Raw genomic sequence first — 16,333 nt, forward strand, 5'->3', positions numbered from 1 at the left:
ATGTGGAGCACCTGTGATGCATTGTTTGGAGTAACCAGCTGGGATGTGTGTATAACATAGTGGAATATGGGGACACCTCAGCCGTGGGTGTGCCATTCCAGGTATGTGCCTGAGAGGTACGGTCTGTCTATAACCAGTCATTGCAGGTGGGCTCCGCAGAGCCAAGAGGCAGGTGCAAGTCACAGCAGAGATATTGAAGTGGTGCAGTATCAGGTGTGCCTTGCCTGCATGAGTCACAGAGGATGATGTCAGGCATTGTTACATGACCACATGTTTCGCTAGCCAGTTCCCATTCTGCTGGTGACTGTTATTGGACACTGTGGAAGACAGGCAGTATAAAAGCAGCAAGAGTCCAACATGTGATCCATACACCCACGGCTGACAGGTGCAGGTCAACTGTGCCACAGCATCATGTTTGACCTGGTTTGTCAAAGTGGACGTATACCATACGCCTGTGGAATGACAGCAGAAGCATGGACAACTGTTGGGAGTGACACAGTCACTCGTTGTACAGTGGTAACAGGTCTGGATGACTGCAAAATGCTCCCCAGGGCTCGGACCAGACCATCAGGGCTACAACACTGGTGGGCTAATGCATGTCCCTGCACATGTAGTCTGTGCCCTGACATACAACTTCAGTCACACACACATGGAAAATGACAGTCACATCGTACCTGCTGAGTTGTGGCATGTGTGCATAGGTTAAGTTTGCAGAACCAGTTACTTGACAGTAGGATGTAAGTGATTATCGCCTTGTGTAGCCTGCTGGGTGGAACAGCAGTGTGACCGCCGACAGTCACCTATGACAGGTGTATTGTGTATGTTACGACACCCTATTGGCCCTATGTGATGGGCACACATGTCTGTGAGCTATAGGTTGGTGTGGTTGTGTTTGGTGATGTGGGCTGCCGTTGGTGCCCACACAAAGTATGGAGGGGTACTGTACAAGGTGTCTCCGTATGCATGGCCTGTGGTGGGGATTGTGTGGAACCATGTGATGAGTGGGGTGTGTTGAGAATGTTGCATATCCCCACATGACTGTCAGGTGCAGTCAGGGTTGGTGACAGTATAACCCCCAGCAGGGCTGCATATGTGCATCCCCCACAGGCTGTACTGTTGTATGTTGGGAGGTGTGCATTGACTGTGTACATGAGAATAGCTCCATTGCCACATGTACAACATTGTCATCATAGTGACAGGCAATAGCACTGTACGTGCCAGTTGGACATGCCTGTATATAAGTGGTACGTGCCAGGTGGACACGCCGTATGAACCACCATGTCTCATGAGATAAGTGAGTGATGTGTGTACAACAGCTGTTGTACTGTAAGCAAGCTGGAAATGTATGGACAGACAGTCTACCTGTGAGGACTGGTGTGAAATGGGTGCTAAACTAAGCAGTAGCTCATAACATGCCAAGAAGCTCTGAACAAGTGCCGAGCATGCCCATACAATACAGAGAGGGTGTTGGCTAATATCAACCCACAAGTGTTGACGAAAGTCATGATTGGCGGCACCACATCAGAACAGTGCCGGGTATGTTCTGCAAGTCCACGACATCCATGTAGATGTTAGCAGTACAGATGTACAAGACAGTACGGATGTTTGACTACAAATGCCTTGGCATGTCACAGGAGTGTTCTACTAGTGGCCTGTTGACAGAGTCACAACTAATAAAGGTGCTACAGTGATAAGTGCATATCACATGGTGTCAGCTACAGTAAACCAGGGTTAATGGTGGATGATATCAGCAATGACACCACTAGGGGAATACCCCTGTACCCAGTAAGTAACACCTAGGCTGTGGTCAACATTATGGACACTGTGTTAGGGATGATGTTGTGCACAACACCTTTAGGTAGTCATCAGAGGTACCCATGACATGACAGGGTGGTATCCATGAGCACAGAGATCATTGGACAGGCATACACAGCACCCATGTGACCATTATTGGAACACATATCACCCTCCAGGGGTAGGGCCCATGCGTAGATGTCCGATACTAGCCTCCACAATACTCACCTCCAGTATGCAGCATGCTATCCACCTTGCATACAGACATATGCCACACTATGCTGTTGGACATGCTACATGTCCATAGCCTGATCTGAAAGACATACGTCATGGACAACCACCGTCCTATGACTAGGATGGCCACATGCTGGACAGATCCCTGTGCCATACCTGTGACATACTCCCATCATACCATGCAGCCCTGTCCACATAGCTGCACATATCATCCCTGTCATACATGGTATGATGGCCGTATGGTAGATGTAGTATCAACTATCTGGATCAGTAATGTGTCACTGATGCCCCTCGCAGTGGCGTAATGGATGTCGGATGCAGCTAGTAAACCCAGCACGTAAATGCTGTAGCCGATAACCTTACCTGCGAATGACGCCCGACTAGCCATTGTCTCATGTCTATCACATGTGCAACACAGGCAATCCATTGTAGGATGTTGAACAGCTGTACAGTGAAGTGTAGATGTCTATGGCAAAACAGATGCATGTACAGGTTTCCATGCGTACTTTGTGCATTGTCACTGCCCAAGTCTATTAAGGCTGTGTCTGTGTTGATACGTGCATATACACAGCATCAAGGTTAACAGAATTACCGTGGATACATCCAGGCAAGTGCAGATAGGTAAGAACAGCAGTGCAGGCAAACAGACATGCCCACATGAAGACAGGCGTCACATGCAGTAGGAACACTAATGAGGTGCCACACATATATGGAGACGATATCCAATGCATAATGGGTGTTAAATGTGTGTGACACATACATGCCAGTCGTGTTAGTGTCATGTTGATTTGCAAAGATAACTGTGCAGATGTACTAGAAATGTATGTGAAGCGGTATCACTGTATATGTCTGTAGATGTGACTTGTCACCATCATCATGTCTTACAGATAATGCCTTGTACACGCCTACCTGCTTACAGCCGACAGGAGGATGAAGTCCTAATCCCGTACCTCCATGAGAACTGCAAGGTGTTATTTAGCCACATGCCACAGCACACACAGCAGCGGGATGACCTGTGGCAGGATCTTCGCAGGAGGGTCAACGAAGTGGGTGGCCACAACTGCACCTAACAGCAGGTGCACCGACACTGCATGGATTTGATATGTCATGCAAAACAGCGTGCCACTGCAATCACCAGGGAGCAAGGTGGAACAGGTGGTGGGCCACCAACCCAGCCTCCACTCACACACACAGAGGAGCTACTGGCCAGTCTGGGGACACCCTTGGAACAGCTCCCACAAACACTAGCTGTCATCGTGGAGGTGGGTGTCTCCCAATCAATGAGCCTGGAGTTGCCTGGTAAGTCAGTACTGAACATATGGCCAGTATATCCCATGTACGTGCATGCGTCAGTGTACAGATTGTAATGTAATGTAACAACATATGCAAGGTATGTGGACACAAATGCTGCATGCTACATTATGCTACCCTGTGTATGCACCATACCTCTGAACTGTAAACATATTTGCAGGATGTCCAGATGTCTGCCTCATATTGTCGGTGCGTTCCCCTTAATATCTGTCCCTTTCTGGCAATTAGCCGAGGAATGGAGGCATTAAATGATGACATACATTTGTGTTTACGACTGCACATTCCGTGTAAAACCATGTGCATGCAAACCTATTAGGCTAGAAAATTTCTAAGTTTGTAAGAGCAATATGTCACAGTTGTCCCTATTTGTCCCCCATCATAGTAGGCTTGGTCCACATTTCTTGTTCTAAGAGGGTCAGAGGTATGGTATGTACACGTGTTCTTTCTATATGCTATTGTACAGGCGGATGTGTTAACTTGCACTGTGCACCCTGTGGCTGTCATACAGTCATGGATAATGTTCATACTGCTGTGTCATCCTACACAGGTACCTCTGGCGTGCTGCACACACAAGAGTCCATTGCAGGTGAGACTGTCATTGGTATCAGGCATGTCAAAGCATTGATCTATATGCCATGTGGCCAGTTAATACATGGATATACAGGTTGCATCACCCATTATCTACACAGGCCACCTATGTGCAATATATACAAATGAAATGACACACAGACATGAAACAACAGTATTTGTCATTGCTACATGTGTGTCCAGCTGTGCATACAACGGTGGATGTGTTCTACAATGGAGGCATATGTACTATATAGTGGAACAAAATGTGTGGTACACAAAACAGTACCACACAATGAGCAATGATATGGGCAGACCACAGGCGGCACCATTGTGTTATATGCCCCTGCAATGGGTTCACACATTGTGATGTTCCATCCGACATGTCTCAGACACGTAGCATTTTGGTTGCAATATTGTCACACTTTCCCATAACCCATACCATACATACACCTGTTGTCTGCATAGCCCTGTGGATGGTGACATATCCAACATTTATGGGTGTATGTCATATGGGACAACACAGACATGTGTGATAGACGGCCATCACATACATGACCTACACATGGCCATGGGGGATGGCCGGAGACACGTAGCCACACAGTAGATGGGATGTGGGTACACCCTGTCCCACTTTGTCCACACATGGTCCATTTACAGCCATATTAGATGGATTGTACAGGTGATGTGGTACACTGCACATCTTAAATGCCTGTGCACAGCTAGTGGAGGTGTCAGCGACGTCTACCCCATAAGATGTGTTGAACATGACGTCAGTGTCATAGCATGACAGTAGTCACCTTTACAGATTCCACCGACAGTGACTCCAGGCCACAGATACTGTACGTTTCCCTTGCTGCCGTAGGACATCACTGTAACTGTGCACCTTGTGTGCATGGTACATCAATGTCATGTGTGAAATGGTGATGTGAGAGGTCCGCTATGTGTGGACATGGTTGCCAGGCAGCTAACACTCTGTAGTCATCGTGCAGGGGTGTCATCTGTATGTCCTCCACTGACCTGTCACATGACACAGCATGGTTTGGTGTGTATACACCTAAGCATCGTGGGTCACAATCCACAGGTATGTCATGGGTATGCATGCAGTTCTGGATATGCAATGTGTACATATCATGCACTGTGTAGAAATATAGATGCCTTCATGATGCCATGCAATGGCACAGTGTCTGTACTTCACACTGTACAGCAATGCAGATGGCTCATGGTCCCTTACCATGCCCATGTACATTTGCTCAACATGCAGTCTATCTGTAGGGCATATGGGCAACACCGCAATGTGAAACCCAGTACGACGCTGTACATGTGTCACGACACCATTGTGTCAGGCATGCATGCATGCATGCTAATGCACACGTCAGCAGATTACATGTCAAGGTCACGTCAGCCATGTGTACTGTTATCCTGTTCTGGTCCACATGGTGTATCATGGGGATGCATGCATACTACCATGAACGTGTGAATTGCATGGATAATGTTATGACACCTGCCTGCTGTGGTGTGCATTCCAGGGGGTATGCTTACAAACACTATTGATGTCTGGGCTGTATGCTGCCAGCTGTGTCACAAGCATGCTGCATGCCATCTGTCATATCACATGCATGGTGTGTCACTGTGTGTGTGTGTGTGTGTGTGTGTGTGTGTGTGTGTGTGTGTGTGTGTGTGTGTGTGTGTGTGTGTGTGTGTGTGTGTGTGTGTGTGTGTGTGTGTGTGTGTGTGTGTGTGTGTGTGTGTGTGTGTGTGTGTGTGTGCGTGTGTGTGCGTCAGTGTGTGTGTGTCTGTTGTAATTTAGAGTATTTCTTTGCATTCATCGGTGATGTATGTGCGTTACCCTCCTGCGGCCCATCTGATAGTGTCCCCACAGATTCTAGCACTGATGAACATATGCATGAGGTACATGCAGGGATGTCAGGGGCGGAATCTGTGCCAACGGTTGCCATCCCAGCTATGTCCCCCTCTTCCCCGCACACAGTTCAGCTGCCAACACATACTGCATCTCCAGTGGCCATAGAGGAAGGACAGTCAGTGTCTGTTAGCATTGAACAGGAATGTGTGGTGGCTACAGAAGGTGTGTCTCCACACCATGGTGGCAGTGTACTGACTGTAGATGTGCCACACAGGCATGTGGCTGGTGCTGCTCATAGGAGGACCTCTGGCAGACATGCAACTGCAGGACAAAGTTCAGCAGCTGGAATCACCAGACACATGTTCCAGGCTGTAATGGCGGCACAGGCATGTGCCAAATGGCAGAACAGAGAAGGGCAGAGACTGCAGACGGCTGCTATTCGTACCCTAAACAACATCCAGGCATTGGCAGGTGCTCAACAGCAACTTGCTGATGTTCTGGACAGGAGATTGGGTGACATGGTCAGAATCCTTGACTGTGGCATGGCAATCCATGAGCATCAGCTGTCTGTGCTAGAACATCTGGTAGGGGTGAGGCATAGGCCACCTGGATGTAGGCCAGCTACACCACCTAGTGCAGGTCAATGTTAGTGTGCCACCCCACATGGCCACTCCCATAAGTGCCGGTAGCAGTAGCAGTGCAGCTGGTGCTGCGCTGTCCACATCAGGACACAGCAGACCACGTGGACATGGCCCTGAATGTTCCAGGCAGGGACACGGTTCCAGTGGCCATGTGTCGTCGGGCAGTAGCCATTCTGTACCTCCACCTGGTAGTGCCCGTGCAACCCTGGCAGGCACAGGACACGTGGCCATGGCCAGTCACAGTGAGCTGTACAACCTAGTCTGTACAATCTGGAGATGTCGATAATACCCCTGTGTAGGCCCCACAAATGACGGAACTGTGTGCACACATACATGCACACAGCAAACACAACTGTAGGACTCCACAACACCCACATGCATTCGGAACAGACATGTCCAATCAAATCACCGGCCCTTACCCACACACATGATGTCATCCATTGGTGCAGCCCATGCCCTTGACAAACAGTATCACCCTGTGCATATGATGAAGCCTGTGCTGCATCCCTGTCATCCACACCATCAGTGCAGGGATATGCTCAAATGGTCTGATGCACAGGGTGAACAGAATAGTGAGAGGTGTATGTAACATTACCTGTGTATGCATAGTGAGGGATGTGTATGTTGCAGTGGTTGTGTGTGAATACTGAGAGATGTGTATGTGACATCGGTTGTGCAGTATCACCCTGTGCATATGATGATGCCTGTGCTGCGTCCCTGTCATCCACACCATTGGTGCAGGGATATGCTCAAATGGTCTGATGCACAGGGTGAACAGAATGCACAGTGCAGGATGTGTATGTTGCAGTGGTTGTGTATGAATACTGAGAGATGTGTATGTGACATCGGTTGTGTACTGTCGACATGCACCGGTCATACTATGTAGTCCAGGTGCAGCATGCATTGTGATGTGTTCACAGTATGTGTCTCGGTTACAACGGTAACAGCATGTTGGTAATGATACCCTGGTTCCCTCCTATGGTGTACTTGCATGAGCCTACAGGTAGCAGTGTTTGCAGTCCCCCATGTGTAACTGTGGAGTACTCACAGGCACGTATGGTAATATCAGCATGCTAAACGTACCCCCAACCTGACTGTTGGAAAGTCTAACATGACACAGATGTCCGTACATATACTGCACCTGAAGCATGTGGTCAGTTGAACAGGCTACAGCAGACAGAGACATGACATACATAGCAGGAAACATTACAGCTATGGTGACATGGTGCAGGGGTTGTACACAGCGATCTGGCCAATGATGATGTTAGGTGTCACTTGATAGCATGAGGCCACACTGTTTAGCAGTAAGACCCTGTAACAGTACAGGAACATGGCCACATTCACGGGGTGTACACCACTATAACGCACACCCCATAGTGTTCAGGTGGGGACCCTTGCCTATGTGGTCATCACCCTCACAGTACTTTGCACCCACACGACATGTCACAGAGAAGGAACATGCACAGGTAGCCAATATGGCTGGGACCTATGGCATCAACAGGGTAGTTGACTGCATCACCATGACGGGTTAGTCACCATGAAGAGCTAGTGATCAGTTCTCACTGTATGGTAGCATACACCCTCACACCAAGCACCAGACAGACATACATACAGACATACACACACACGATGTGGTGAAAAGACATGTGTATACGGATAGCCGACGTGTGTGATGCACCACACCTGCTGACCTCATGCTTTCCACACTGCAGTATGTACAGATCTCTACAACGGTGTACAGGGATGTGTAACAACTGGGACATAATCCCCATGATATGTGGCATCTGTGGTCACACATTCGGACACACATGGCAGTGCTGGGAATGATACACCTGCCATATGATGAGACATTTGATAGACATGCAGCGGTATTGTCCGCATTATGTGTACCAACACTATGTCTGGCAATTGTGCTGCTATATGCACATGGGAGGATGTAGGTGTTACAGGTGTCATGTGACATACAGTTGGTAACACCTGACCTCTGTGTATGCGTTATGTCATCACCATCAAGTAACAGTAACATAGCGTACTGTTTGCACATAGCATGGTAGGATGGCGTGTGACACAACTGTGAACCATCCCCTGCACACATACATCTACACAGGTGGATCACCACTTTATGAACACACATCCCTCCATACGTGCTGTATAACCAGCTGTACTGTCTGTATGTCACCGTATACAGGTGTCAATGATGGGGCTGCATTGCGACTGCATGTTGTAGTTAGGCGCAACTGTGTTACGGACATTGGCCACTGCACATGCATGTTTGCTGCATGCACAGTACAGATTTCACATGTGTCTCCTGTAGCCATGTTTGTATGCATTGCTATTGTTGGACATGTGTGTTGACATACATAACACATGGACTGTGGTATGATATCATGGGTGTCACGGGTGACCAGTACAAGGGTATGTATCCCGGTCAGCATTGCTACCCCGTGTACTGTAAGCATTCAACAGACATGGACCCACCTTCCATTTGCGTGCGTATCATTGCTTAGGCCACTGTTCTGTATGGGGTACATCACAGTCTATGCTATGTACATATGTGTTGTGTGTGCAGTCCATGCACACATCCACAAAAATCACATGTATGACATATCCAGGCATGTGTTCATTGGTGTACAGCAACACTCATCTGTCACAGCTGTGTAAGGCCCGTGGTATGTCTTGAGCTGACCTGTTCATGTATAGTGGTATGATTGCAATGCATAACACCTGTTGGAACCCTGTCGGTGCATGTGTACTCTGCACAGTTGGTGTAGATGTCTGTACAGCCCACTGGTCATGTGTCACATGGTGTTGTGGTAATGTATGGCTGCGTATTGCTGCACCGACGACATGGTGATGTCTTTAGGGCTACAGTGTAGACTGCGGTGTGTACATCTGTGATCTGCACCTGTGACAGCTGTGATGGCAGCTGAGTGTGTACTGGTCACTGCATGTGTGTGACTGCCCTGTGCGTGGGGATAGTTATACCTTACTGTGCCCTTCCGTGTGTACACTCCATCTGCATGCAAGACGGCACTTTGCAACTGCTACGTGTGTGAGCATGCCCAGTATGCTGTTGTGTAGATGGACACACAGTACAGTCCATGTACGCTGTTGTGTAGATGGACACACGGTACAGTCCAAACAGAGCCCTTCTGTGTTTACACTCCATCTGCATGCAAGATGGCCCTTTGCAACTGCTAAGTGTGTGAGCATGCCCAGTACGCAGTGATGTAGATACACACACAGTACAGTCCCAACTGAGCCCTTGCATATTGAGACTCCGTCTGCATTCAAGTCGGCCCTTTGCAACTGCGAAGTGTGTGAGCATGCCCAGTACGTCGTTGTGTAGATCGACACACAGTACAGTCCGAACGAACGTGTATTACCAGGTGTGTGGCCATGGCCAGTGACACCTTGTGTCAGTGATGTTTCTCTGTGCATGGGCATGGCCGTTGATATCCTGCATTGACATGGTGGTCATCCAGGCAACAGATGTCCATATTCAACATCACAATGGTTGCCTACCGAGTACACACTGGGCAACTATCTTGAAGGGTGTACTGTCTGTGGTGCATCCCGTGTCTATGTATTGTTGTTGTAGTGCTCTGTACATCTTTAGTTGCCCCGATCACACCACTAACGTGTGTTTGTGTATGTCTACCGTGGGACAGTAATATGTCTGATTATACACTCTCTATACAATCCCTGTCGGCATCCTTGTCTTTGCGGATGATGACACTCTCCTAGAGGTATGCCTCTGGGACTGCTGTGTTTAGTAATCTCGGTAGCGCATTCTGTAAATGCATCATGCTGTAGTGTGATAGGGTAGTTAGGTGTATGTTCGACTCCCAGCCCTGCCAAGAGTGTGTGTGTATGTGTTGTGTGTGTGTGCGCGCATGCTCCCGTCCGCCTAGGGACTCAAGTCTTGCTTTTAGATGCCTCACACCACAGATATTTCCTGCCGATGTCTTTGCCTTTGCGGATAACGACACGTGCCTAGAAGAATGGCTCTGGAACTTCTGTGTATAGTAATCTCGGTAGCGCATTCTGTAAATGTGTTATGCTGTAGTGTGATAGGGTAGTTAGGTGTATTTTCGATTCCCAGCACTGCCAAGTGTGTGTGTGTGTGTGTGTGTGTGTGTGTGTGTGTGTGTGTGTGTGTGTGTGTGTGTGTGTGCGCGCGCTTGCTGTCGTCCGCCTTGGGATTCAAGTCATGCTTTTAGACGCTTCACACCACAGAAATTTCCTGCTGACGTCTTTGCCTTTGTGGATGATGACACATGCCTAGAAGAATGGCTCTGGGACCACTGTGTTTAGTAATCTTGGTAGCATGTTCTGTAAATGCGTTATGCTGTAGGGTGATAGGGTAGTTAGATGTATGTTCGACTCCCAGCCCTGCCAAGTGTGTGTGTTGTGTGTGTGTATGTGCATGCTCTCGTCCACCTGGGGACTCAAGTCATGCTTTTAGATGCCTCACACCACAGATATTTCTTGCCGATGTCTTTGCCTTTGCCAAGTGTGTGTGTGTGTATTGTGTGTGTGTGTGTGTGTGTGTGTGTGTGTGTGTGTGTGTGTGTGTGTGTGTGTGTGTGTGTGTGTGTGTGTGCACATGCTCCCGTCCGCCTAGGGACTCAAGTCTTGCTTTTAGATGCCTCACACCACAGATATTTCCTGCCGACGTCTTTGCGGATAACGACACGCGCCTAGAAGAATGGCTCTGGAACTTCTGTGTATAGTAATCTCGGTAGCGCATTCTGTAAATGTGTTATGCTGTAGTGTGATAGGGTAGTTAGGTGTATTTTCAATTCCCAGCACTGCCAAGTGTGTGTGGGTGTGTGTGTGCGCATGCTGTTGTCTGCCTGGGGACTCAAGTCATGCTTTTAGACGCTTCACACCACAGAAATTTCCTGCCGACGTCTTTGCCTTTGCGGATGACGACACGCGCCTAGAAGAATGGCTCTGGGACTGCTGTGTTTAGTAATCTCGGTAGCGCATTCTGTAAATGCGTTATGCTGTAGTGTGATAGGGTAGTTAGGTGTATGTTCCACTCCCAGCCCTGCCAAGTGTGTGTGTGTGTGTGTGTGTGTGTGTGTGTGTGTGTGTGTGTGTGTGTGTGTGTGTGTGTGTGTGCGCATGCTGTCATCCGCCTGGGGACTCAAGTCATGCTTTTAGACGCCTCACACCACAGATATTTCCTGCTAACGTCTTTGCCTTTGTGGATGATGACACGCGCCTAGAAGAATGGCTCTGGAACTGCTGTGTTTAGTAATCTCAGTAGCGCATTCTGTAAATGCATTATGCTGTAGTGTGATAGGGTAGTTAGGTGTATGTTCGACTCCCAGCCCTGCCAAATGTGTGTGTGTGTGTGTGTGTGTGTGTGTGTGTGTGTGTGTGTGTGTGCGCATGCTGTCATCCGCCTGGGGACTCATGTCATGCTTTTAGATGCCTCACACCACAGATATCTCCTGCCGATGTCTTTGCCTTTGTGGATGACGACACACACCTAGAAGAATGGCTCTGGAACTGCTGTGTTTATTAATCTTGGTAGCGCATTCTGTAAATGCATTATGCTGTAGTGTGATAGGGTAGTTAGGTGTATGTTTGACTCACAGCCCTGCCAAGTGTTGTGTGTTTCCAGCTACATGACATCAGTACATTGCTTTTACAGTATTCACTCACCATAACATCCGTGCGGCGTCTTTGCCTTTGATGCTGCTGTCTGCAGGCTAGACGTATGCCTGTGTGAATGCTGTGATCTACTAATCACGGTTGTGCATTCTGTAACTGCGTAATGCTGTTGTGTGGTACAATGGTTACGTTTGTGTTCTGCTCCCAACCCTGCCACATGTGTTGTGTGTGTGTATGTCTGTATCTATCTACATATATATATATATATATATATATATATATATATATATATACCGATATATATATATATATATATATATATATATATATATAGAGAGAGAGAGAGAGATGTATGTTCACATTATCACTCTTGAATGTGCTGCATTATGTGTACGTGATCACCTTGGACGTATGTACATCTGCTATGGCTCTGAGATAGTGCACATACTGTGTGCTGTAGTGATGGTGGGTTATACTTGTGTAGTTACCGGTTATTGTGTTGCTGGGTATTACAAGGGGCATTGGAAACAATGCTATTACAGCACCTTTTCATGGTTGCATGCACATCTTGGCAACAGTCAGCAGTGGTTATTACTTTGCAGGGGGAGTATGGCTCATATCCGTATGTCGTAACTGACAATTCTATGCAACTCAGGTTAACATTACTGACTCACGTTTATCCACAGGTTGTGGTACAGATCCCAGGACTGTATGTGTATACAGTGACAGGTGCAGAACTGGGTTAGTGTTGGATGCATGAAGGGGTGTCCATGGCCAGGAATGGTGATCTCTACAAAAAACAACCAGCAAAAGTCCAAGGGTAAAAGATACCAAAAACAACACGAATTCTCCACCAAACAAATTTAATGTGGCTTAGCGCCTCGGCAACATCAGCCTTCTTTGAGCACACAAAAAGTAATAAATAAACACTCCCTTTTATACCAACCGTAATTGAATAATCACTGTTAATTACTTAATTAATACATCAATTTAAAAAAAGGCTTTTTTGTTTAAAGCAGCATGACTTACAAAGACAATAAATATATAACATAAAAAAACTAAAATATGTTACAATAAACATCTCCAGTTGACTTCTTTATTAAGACCACTAGGTGATAATGTATTGTATTTCAATATATAAATAGTTTCCTTAAATAATAAAATATTTTTCAACAGTCTATCATCTCCTTTTCTGACAAAAACGTTTTCTAAAATAGTACACTCCAAAGAATTCACATTACTATTATGTTATTCCACAAAATGTAAAGCTACTGGGCTTTCTACCGCTCCCCTTTTGATGTCACAAACATGCTTCTGCATTCTAATTTTAAAATTTCTTTTTGTTTCTTCCACATAACAGAGGTTACAGGGGCACCTAAGGCAATAAATAATTCCTGTAGTATGGCATGTAAATTGATTATTTGGTATAAACCTAATTCCATTTATTTTATTAAAAATATAATTTGACATATAAACATATATTACAGGAACCACAAGGAGTAGTACCATAAGTACATAATGGATAGCTTAATTGATCCTTAGGATGAACATAATAAGCTTTAATTAATTTATCTGCTAAGTTCTGTCCCCTTCTGTATGCAACCTTTGGAACAATAGGAATAAATTTACACATAAATTCATCTTGTGACAAAAATTTCCAATAGTACTTGATATAGTGCCAATTTTTTTCACTTAATAAATTAAAAGTAGTCACAAAATAAATATCTTGTTTTTCTTTGTTACAATTTTGTGAATATCTATTAATTCTTATATCTGAAAAAACAATCTCCTTACCAACTTTGTTAACTAAAGAAAAATTCTCAGTATTATTGGTAATAACTCTTAATAATTTATTAATAGATTCTTTAATCAATTCCATACTGTAACCTCTTTGTAAAAACATCTTAATAGAGTCATAAATATTATTTTCTAAATCTACTTCACCACTACATAGTCTAGATAATCTAACTATCTCTCCATATAGCAATGACCTCAAAGTATGGGGAGGATGGCAACTCGTGCCATATAAGTATTGATTACCATCCACAAACTTACGATATACCGTAGTTGAAATTCGGTCATTGGTAACTCCTGTTAGAGAAATATCTAAATAATTTACTTTCTTACCATACTGTAGACCATCAAATTGTATATTATACTTATTATTATTTAAATCAGAAATAAACTGATGTATAAATTCGAAACCTCCATTACAAAGAAAGATTAAATCATCTATGTAGCGAAAGTAAAACAAAACATTGTGCTGAAAAAAATATGTTGGTATAGATGTATTCTAACTCAAATTTAGCCATAAATAAATTGGCATACATAGGGGTAAATGATGCCCCCATTGCTGTCCCTTTCAACTGATGGTAGATAACCTCATTAAAACTAAAAAAGTTATTGGCAAGACAAAAAATCTGTCAAATCCATAATATAATGTGAAGTGGGATTATCTCCCAAAAGGTAACGCAATGCCTGTATACCATCTTTATGGCCAATATTGGTGTATAAACTAACAACATCCACACTAACCCTAAACATTTTTTCTGTCCATATAACATCTGAAATTTTGTCAATAAAATCAAAAGAATCTTTAACATATGACTCAAGTTTTTCTACAAAAGGTAACAGATAATTATGTATAACAATACCCACATTCCAAGAAAAATAATTAGTAGCAGAAACAATAGGACGTCCCGGAGGATTCACTAAACTCTTATGGAGCTTTTGGGAGACAATAAAAAGTGGCTAAATTACAATTATCAACACAGAATTTCTTGTCAAAATCATTTTTAGAGAAATAACCTAGTCGTACACCTCTTTCAATTAATACAGTATATTCCTTCATAGCATTTAAGTATGTATTTTGATCACTAATTTCATATGTCAAAGAATCACTCAAATGTTTCATACACATCTCAAAATATTGACTATGATGGAGTAACACTATTTTATTGCCTTTATCAGAAGGCTTAACAACTAGGTCCTGTCTATTATTAAGTCTATTTAAAGCACACCATTCATTTTTGTCATATTATAATTCCAGGAACTAGAGTTACAAGAATTCAAGAGTTCCTTAATAGAAAAATGAACCATTTCTGAATACTGTGTAACAGTTTGATTAGTATACGTGATCACCTTGGATGTATGTACATCTGCTATGGTTCTGAGATAGTGCACATACTGTGTGCTCTAGTGATGGTGGGTTATACTTGTGTAGTGACCGGTTATTGTGTTGCTGGGTATTACAAGGGGCATTGGAAACAATGCTATTACAGCACCTTTGCATGGTTGTATGCACATCTCGGTGACAGTCAGCAGTGGTTATTACTTTGCAGGGGGAGTATGGCTCATATCCGTATGTCGTAACTGACAATTCTATGCAACTCAGGTTAACATTACTGACTCACGTTTATCCACAGGTTGTGGTACAGATCCCAGGACTGTATGTAAATACAGTGACAGGTGCAGAACTGGGTTAGTGTTGGATGCATGAAGGGGTGTCCATGGCCAGGAATGGTGATCTCTACAGCCTGGCAGGTACAGTCTGTGACTGTCCCACAACCTCCTGTATATGGCTGACACCTGCTGTACTTGTGTATATGCAGACACACACACGTACCACCATCAGCTAGGGCTATCACATACACAAACCCATTGCATCACCATTGGGCCATGCAATAACTGTTGACCCTCACACACACACACACACACACACACACACACACACACACACACACACACACACACACACACACACACACACACCTATGTGTAAACTGGATGGCTCAATGACAGCTCTGGAATTGTAACACCACACCCTATGCATATGATGTCACCTGTGCCAACACCTGTGATGTGTAACATTGAAACAGGATCAGACTAACCTGGTGCTGATGCACACAGTGCACACGGTGGCTTTATTCCACTGTATTGATGTTAGACTGCTGTTAACACAAACTGAGATACTTCCAGGTGTATATCGACAGGCATGATGCTTTGCAGCTGTGACCATCAATGTAGCATAGTTTACAGCACTGTTAATTCTGATGTATTCTCCATCTATGTGCCATTTCACTGATGTGTGTAGTATTGGCAGCATGTGTGTCTGAGTGTGCAGTAAGTGTGTGATGTGTGTAGTACACATGTATACATGATTACAAACATGTACACTGGCATACACAACATTACACGGGCTTCACCATTCATACACTAGCTTACTTGTTCTTCAACACGTGCACACGGGCTGACACACGTGCACACATGCTTACTCAGGCTTACTGGCGCGCAC

General features: G+C 45.2%; 1 protein-coding gene across 1 annotated transcript in view; it reads right to left on the reverse strand.

Annotated features, from left to right (window-relative positions):
• Positions 1-16,333, reverse strand: part of LOC122808666 (CD209 antigen-like protein C) — a 739,543-nt gene that overhangs the window by 307,188 nt on the left and 416,022 nt on the right. The window lies entirely within an intron of this gene.

Source organism: Protopterus annectens, chromosome 8.part0 (genome assembly GCF_019279795.1).
Source record: "Protopterus annectens isolate FY-2018-M chromosome 8.part0, PAN1.0, whole genome shotgun sequence".
NCBI lineage: Eukaryota > Metazoa > Chordata > Ceratodontiformes > Protopteridae > Protopterus > Protopterus annectens.